Source organism: Manduca sexta, unplaced genomic scaffold (genome assembly GCF_014839805.1).
Source record: "Manduca sexta isolate Smith_Timp_Sample1 unplaced genomic scaffold, JHU_Msex_v1.0 HiC_scaffold_1803, whole genome shotgun sequence".
NCBI lineage: Eukaryota > Metazoa > Arthropoda > Insecta > Lepidoptera > Sphingidae > Manduca > Manduca sexta.
In genome coordinates this window covers 1-8,195 of record NW_023592704.1, presented here as the reverse complement: position 1 = coordinate 8,195, position 8,195 = coordinate 1, and the positions used below count along the sequence as shown (strand labels likewise).

General features: G+C 32.1%; 1 long non-coding RNA gene across 1 annotated transcript; it reads right to left on the bottom strand.

Moving 5' to 3' along the window:
• Positions 1-1,307: 1,307 nt before the first annotated feature.
• Positions 1,308-2,209, bottom strand: LOC119191688. Its single transcript, XR_005113507.1, has 2 exons — positions 2,175-2,209; positions 1,308-1,385 (listed from the first exon to the last, which is right to left on the bottom strand). It is a non-coding gene; the product is annotated as an uncharacterized LOC119191688 (long non-coding RNA).
• Positions 2,210-8,195: the final 5,986 nt, after the last annotated feature.

Genomic DNA, 8,195 nt, shown 5'->3' with positions numbered 1-8,195 from the left:
CTAGAGCCTAAACCTAATGCTCTTTCCTATTTCCTCTATAAAAATGATTGTGGTAAGACATACTTTGTAACATAAAAAAAACTGGCCATAGGCCAAGGTCATGTCATCTACGGCAATATGATGTATGGCTTGGCGCATTGTAATTAGACCTTTACTACCCGCCTTTTGTGCCCTATAAATTAAATGTTTTATATGTATAAAATTAGTTTCTGCTTGCAAACTCAGCCTGCGTAAAAAAAAATTCCTGGGTAAAAAGTAACACTCGGGAGGAATCTAGTTTCCTACTTCTATTACTGAAAAAACATAACGGTAAAAATTCATAACGGTAACAGAAACAAACAAACTTTCAGCACATACATATTTATGTAAAGTTTTTGTCTAAATCTTAATTAACATACGCAGCATCGTGTCTTTTTCCTTTTCAGGGGAAGGCAGGGGTGAAACATCCCCACATTTAGCCAATTATATTAGGTCCAAGTAATAGGGGGGCTACTGCTCATTTACCGGGGCACATTTCCAGACTTAGGGCTTACACAAAGTTGAAAAACACAATGTTATTCCTCGAAACGAGATTCGACTACGAGATTTAAGTGCGATTGTGGTAATGCGCACGCAATTCATCTTACCTACCAAGGCAGTCAAAAATTTCATAAAAAAAAGTAGAAATACTCTTTGTCTTATCTCTTTAAAGTCGGTAGGCGAGGTATTTATGATTTTCCATAAAACTGAAATAGCTTCCACTGTTGAGAAATAGTTCAGAGTTCTTTACAATTTCTAATTATCTTACATTTTATAGTAATATGTTTAAACTTTTATATAGTTTTGACTGACGTTGTCATAATTATTATGTATCTTGTGAGGTCCAGTATTAGAAAATAATATTACTATTATGTGAAACTCTTGAGATCCATTTTATAAAATTCGTGAATTTTTTGTTGATGAAACGTGATTTATCTGGGAATATAAATGGTGCAGTTTAGGGCGATATGTTCAAATACTACTATAAAGTAATTTTAATAGTCTCAGCGAAGTGAAGATGCACTACACGCACTTCACTTGGTGCTTTCAACTTTGAGTTTAATATGTTACATACAAATTTAAAAATGGCTCCCTTTGATTAAAATATGGGACACACCGTATAAAGTACATTATCGTGATTGGGCCTTCATGAATGATGCAGTGCGTCCGTGGTTGCAGTGGCAGGCGGTTTGTTAGCACAGTTGCAGTTATTAAGATTGTGTCATTATTTTCGCCGTTGCATGCGTCTGTGTCGCGGGCCCAGCGCGGATTCGAATAGTTTTTTTTTTAAATATAAAGGTATTTAAAAAAAAATATGCTTCAAAACTGCCAGTATTTTATCATCTTTTCATAAATCGAATATGTAGCTAAAAATTAAATTAAAGTGATTATATTATAAAAAAGGAATGCAAGTAAGCACGTGAATTATCTAACGGTTAGTAATGTCGCCCATGAACGCCATCACTGCCAGATGGATTGTGAGCTTTGTCTACCTCTCTGAAGGAAGAGCAGGAAATTCGAACGTGAGAGTTGGGAAATATATACAGTTGCAGTTGACTTATATATTCCTGTTTTGTTCATTGATTAGAAACCAATAAGAAATCGTGGTTAATTTTTTGGCACATCGATTCGTTGGCCTTAATTCGTCTATGAGTGTGCTACCGCGCAAATTGGGACAGCAATGAGACAAAATTGACTCCCATTGACCAATCAAATATATGCGTACGCGTTTCGTCCCGTTTAGCATAATGAGTAAGGAAGCCTCGCTTACATTTGTTTTGGTTTAAAGATGAAATAATTTCTCAGTCATTCTCATGCTGGTTAGTTTCCACTACGTGCCTATATTAAAACTCCATGATTTCTACGCATATTAAAGATAGTTTGAGAAGTATTTTGTGTTACCTGCCATTGAGTGTCACAGAGCTAAATAGAATAGAACAGTGTCAACATTTCCAGTATAATATTTTAGAGTTGAGCGACAAAAATGTTGATCTCATGATATATGTTATAATTTAACGCAACGATTTCCGAGAAAATTGTTTTAAATCAATTTAATTCAGCCAGTTTGTTTTGAGTGTAAATTGCAATATAACTCACTTATCACTGAACACTTAACGGCTAATTATCATGTTATCTATTTAAATATCATACTTAACTCATTTGATGCAGGTATCACCTTGACGTACCGTAGAATAGAATGAAAAATAATTGTATTTATTTATTGCTTGGCTTTCGTTATTGTTAATAAAAAATAATTGGCATCGATAACGTTCAATGCGAAGTCGAATAATTACAAATAACTCGTTGAAATGCCTCGCATTAATTTTCTAACATTAATTTTGTTTTTGCATCTTGATAGCTTATTTATTTGTGTTAAATCGGATGGACGGTTATTGAATTTATTTTAAACATGGAAATATGTCATATTTGTTATTTGATTCACGAGGCAAAATATAGGCATTTATTTTATCAGCGGAGTTATTTTGTAATTCCTATTAATGACAGACAACTGGGCAGTTTTAATCAGCCTGTATATGGCCCTACGCTTTAATTATATATACACGATAATTCCCATAACATTCAATTGTATTCAGACATTTCTTCAGGCTACATTGACAATTTCAAATATGTATATACGTGTCAAGCACAGTTGTGTAAAGAGTGGTCCGTGAAACAGACGTTGGCTGAAAATAAAATAAAAAATACTTTAAAAAATCTGAGTGCACTAAAATGTACATCCCGCAGGCGGAAGGTCGGGTGATGGGTCGACGGTTTGTGCTAACACTGGTGATCGGGATATCTGCTGGATTTAGTTTCGCGTACATATTATTAACATCTACAGGATTCACGCGAGATGTCGCTTGGCCGGCGTACAGGTAACTCTTCCCGTCTTAGCATGACTTGCACGAATTCTTTTTTTAAATTTTCCTAGCTGCATGCTGCCTGTATTTATTTTTTATCTGTCTCGCGGGTAGATCGGCGGAATGTTTTTTACACTGTGTAATTTTTTTTTTATAGCTAAGTAGTATTTTTTTTACCGCTAAAAAGTATTGATAGTTGACAACATTTTGCAATTTAGGAATATCATATATATACTTTTAAAACTATTAACGTGCTATATACCTGAAATTATGGACGATGGTTATAATTATGATTAACTTAAGCGTTACTGTTTGTAATTAGAAAGCGTCTCTCTGCACATATTTATAAGGAACATGTTATTTTTAAGTAGACGTGATATCACTTGTGATAAGAAGGTTTGGAGATGAATGAGGATGGATGGTAAGACTGATACAACAGAAGACTAAGGTGGATGCAAGAGTCGATAGGGGTCTACCGCAAAAATGATGAGTGAAAAAACAGGCTTAGTCTACCATAAATCGAAGGGAGTGCATGAATATATATGAAACTAACGTACTGTGTCAATATCAATACATTATTATCTGTCTTCCCCTATGAGAAACAGGCGAGATAATGTAGAATTTGAAATACACGTAACAAAGAACGCCGTAGCGTATAGAACTATTTACTCGGTAATATTTTTTACAATAATTTTACCGCGCTAAGTGCACTATTATGCTTTGTAAAATGTAACTGTAGCGTTTGTATTGAAAAAACGCATCGTGTCCTACATTTTTTACATATAAAGCAATATGAATAGTAATAACTACGTAAAATCATAGGTATATTCAAGTCATCCTACACAGTATCATAACTGCGAGGAGTTTTAATCTACATGCATTAATGTTATAGATATTGCTTGTGTGGACATTTTTTTATAATTTTATAATCATTGTTTACTATTAAAGGTATTAAGGTTATAGCTTAAGGTCCATTTTTCATACATTTTGTTTCACCTTTAATCTGAGTAACTAAACAAGTATTGACAAGTAAAGAATTTAAATTCACGTCTAGTTAGTGATTAGTTCTCGCAGTTGAAAGAAAAACGTAAAAATAATTAATATGCATGGATATTTCGGCCTTTAAAATTTCGTCGTATTAAATTTAATCACTAACTAGACGTGAATTTAAATTCTTTACTTGTCAATACTTGTTTAGTTACCCAGATTAAAGGTGAAACAAAATGTATGAAAAATGGACCTTAAGCTATAACCTTAAACAATATAGTTAGTTACAGACCCGATATTAGGACCAAATTTGTGCTCCAAAGTTATTACCGATTGATAATATATCGTCTTATTTGAAACGTCCGTGTGACAAGATGTCACAGCGTACTAAGATATAACTTATTTAGAGAAAATATGCTAATATACGCATTAAAAACGTGCAAATCACGATATGGAAAAAATATGACATTTTATATTGATGTTTTGCTGTTTAACAGTTGGTTGTTTAACAATCGCATGATCGCAAAAAAATTGTATGACAATCTATCCAGTGACAGCTCTATATACTTAATATTAGAACTCTTTTGTTTATTGTGCATATTATACACGTAAAAAGTGCAAAATATAATTTAAAATAAAATAGTAGTTTAATCTAAGTTGTAGGTTATAAAACAAGCAGGAATCGAAGTCGCGCTGTTTCCGTAGTTTATTTGCTACTAAATTCTTCTACATTTGATGAATTCAAGAGATATCACTTTATCTACACATAGTTTTAACTCGTAAATGCTATAAAACAGGTTCGGAGCTGATCTATTTGTATTTTATTACAAAGCTAATAAAGATATTTTCTATTTAAATGTAAATTTAATTCAAAATATATTTGTTTCATCGTCTCGTCTATAATCGTCTAGTCAAAATAGTTGAAAACGGCTCCATTATATAATATAACTAGCTTATGCTCGCGGATTCGCCCGCGTGAAGGAGTTTTCCGGGTTAAAAGTCCGCTGTATGATAAAAGTCTTGCTACATATTTTCCCGGTACTGATAGGTTCAAATTAATTTTATCCCCATGGGGTTAAATTTATCAAAATCCTATTTAAGCGAATGTCTCCATCATAGTAGCTCCAATCTTTAATTTCAGTTCAATCAGTCGAAAATCTAAGAAGATTCCCCTACTTTATCGCCTTAGGGGTGGAATTTATCAAAATCCTTTCTTAAGGGATGCCTACGTCATAACATCTACCTGCATGCCAAATTTCAGCCCGTCCGTCCAGTGGTTTGGGCTGTGCGTTGAGAGGTCACTATGTCAGTCAGTCAGTTATATATATTTAGATTAATGATTTCTTATGATTATGCGAATGTTAGACATTGAAATTAAACTATTTTGGCGATTTTATCGCGGTATTTGTACCGCCCGCCCCGTGACCAGGAAGGCTGCAAAGTCTTCGAAACATCGGGAGAAAATAATGATATAAATAACCGCTATAAAATCCGGAAAATAGTTTTATTTCAATATAATATAATTACCAGTAAAACGTGTATGAACTATCGATTGCAAAACTAATTGTATGAAATATTGCCCTTATTTATTCGCAGATTATAATTTGACGCACATCTTTCTGATATATTTGACATTTCTGGCGAAAGGAACGCGATATTTACAAGAGTTTAGTCGAAACGTTATTTCTAAGATTACTCCCTAAAATCAAACAATTTCTATATCTACCTCAATGTCTTAGAATATTTTGTAGATATCCTCAAAGAATCAATAAAGTCAATATGGAGTAGCGGGAGGGAAGCAATATACCATGTCATGGGAGTTGTATATCATATTGTAGTAGTAAAAATATATTTATTGAAAACTATACACGTAATACTAAAGATAAATAACAGAATATTTGTAATGAATGAAAACAATAACAATTCCTCTTGTTTAATATTTTGGTGTGCTGTGAGTGTGCAGAGATGTTGGGCGCATTCATTATCGCGTTGGTCGAGTAAAGCGTCCGCGTATCGTCTTAACACGATAAAGAATTCATTATGGCATTATGTTTTGACGTAAATTTTTATGTAATGCAGATTATTGGTATATACAGGGTAGATTTTCCGAACGGGGCAGGAAGGGCGGCTACCTTAGTCGCTGTGGCTATAAAAAAACTTTGTTGTTGATCAACCGAAAAACCAAATTTACAATATGAAAATGAAAAATACTTACATTTTATAATTGTACAATTCGATTTTTTACCATTAATAAAAACTGTATGTATCACTTGAACTGTTTTTACCATTAATAAAACTTGACCCAAGCTCACTGGAACAGTATTCTTAAAATAAAAAAATAAAACCATTCAGTTATGTATCCTTTTTATTTAAATATTACTAAATTTACGTTACGGCCCGTGTCTTGTGGTCCGTATAAAAAAGGTTGAGTACAGCTGGCAAACCTTCCTATTGACTAAAATCCTCGAAATATCTTAATAAAATGATTTAATCCTTCCCTTATATTACCATCGCGAAGAATTATCGATAAGACTTACATAAGTAACAATTAAAATGTAAATAAGCGTAACATCTAACTTATTTTGTAATCTAAATAAACCAGTAGTAAATATAAATTCATATAATAAATATTTAATAAATAATAGGGTTTTAAACGCCTATTGAATTATGAATAGAATTCAAGGGGAAAGAAATCGAAACATACATTGAGTTTATACTCGGATAAACTCAACTTTAATTCATTCGAAATAATGTTTGTTAACTAAAGCGATGATGATGGATGCATGTCGTTTATCTGAATAATTATTTTTTAATAATTTCTATGTTTACGCAAATATAAGACATTGAAATAAAACTATGAAAACCGCGATAAAATCCCAAGAAACGTTATTTTTATAATATTTTCATTATAAGATTCTTCCGACCCCTTTAATTTGATTAACTTATTTTTTTTATATTTGTCTATAGTTTGAGAAGTTTTACGCTTTAGTAATCAATTCTCCTTCGGGGAATCCCAGATATTTTGCCGCCATTTCAGTACAACTTGTATTGTTTGTTGTTAAATTTATATATCGCTTGTGACCTACAATTGCTTATGCCATTGACTACTTAGAATGCTATACAATATGTTTGGTAGATTATTTGTTTATGGTTATTATTTTAGATAATAGAAATCACAGCTTGATGCAAATAGGCTCATGTGGGCATGTTTAAACATTTATTTGAATGTATAATGTGTTATTCAAAATTATTTTATAATTTAATGCTTTTTGGGTTACATTTTGAGAGCGATCTCATGCATATGAACCAATATGCATATAATATTAAGATGTTATTACATACAGGTGTAAAAGGAAAGAGTAGTCAACGGAAGCAATTGAGTAGTTTATTTGGTCTGCATCGTGTCACATTCTATGTTTTCATACATTATATTCTAGCGATTTTAATTATAAAAGAGCCTTTTTAATCCCCAATTTGAGTTATACAAAATTATGATCAAACGTCATAAAATCCTATTCAACGTGTCCCTGGGTTTATGTTTTTGTTATTTCGAATATTCACAAAAACATTATAAATCCTTAAGTGATTTAACTTGAAGTGTTTCACTCTTTTACTCTTCAAAATTTCACTTATTAAAGAGGGTATCGAAATGATGAAAGGTTAGTTGGTGATAAAGTTTTGTAGAACATCTCTATCTTGTTCAATTTGCATGAAATTCATGGCAGTACAATGGGACACTCGAGGCAGTACGTTTCCGTACTTTGCTATACGGAAAATTGTAAAAGGGACTTTAAATATATTTCATATGTATTTAAAATGTGGAACGCAGTGGGTCAACGTACAAACAATATTTTGTATGAAAATATAAACATTAATCGAGATATGAAAACAGAAAACAATGTGCCTTATAACGCAATGCGCTGGATGTTGTTGAAAATGGCGGGAAGTTGACTTTACATTGTTTATGTGCATACATATATGTTCATACAACTAAAATAAGGGCAATAAAAAATAATCATTCGAACCATTCGTATTATTTTGTTCGATAATTATTACAATAATTTAAAATACAAATAATATTCTATTTAGTTTATTAAAAGAAAGAGTAACAAGTCCCCGTTTTTACTTCACTATTTGCGCAGGAATAAAATACATGTATGGCGTGTATTTAGATGCAACTTGTCACATAAATGAATAAGCCGACCGAATATAAAAATCACTCTAAACTATGCTCCCAAAAAAATAGTAACAGAATGAGTACCATGACATTAGCTGCTTAATACGATAAATGTCAAATAAAGTTTGTAAAATAGACCCTTAATATTACTT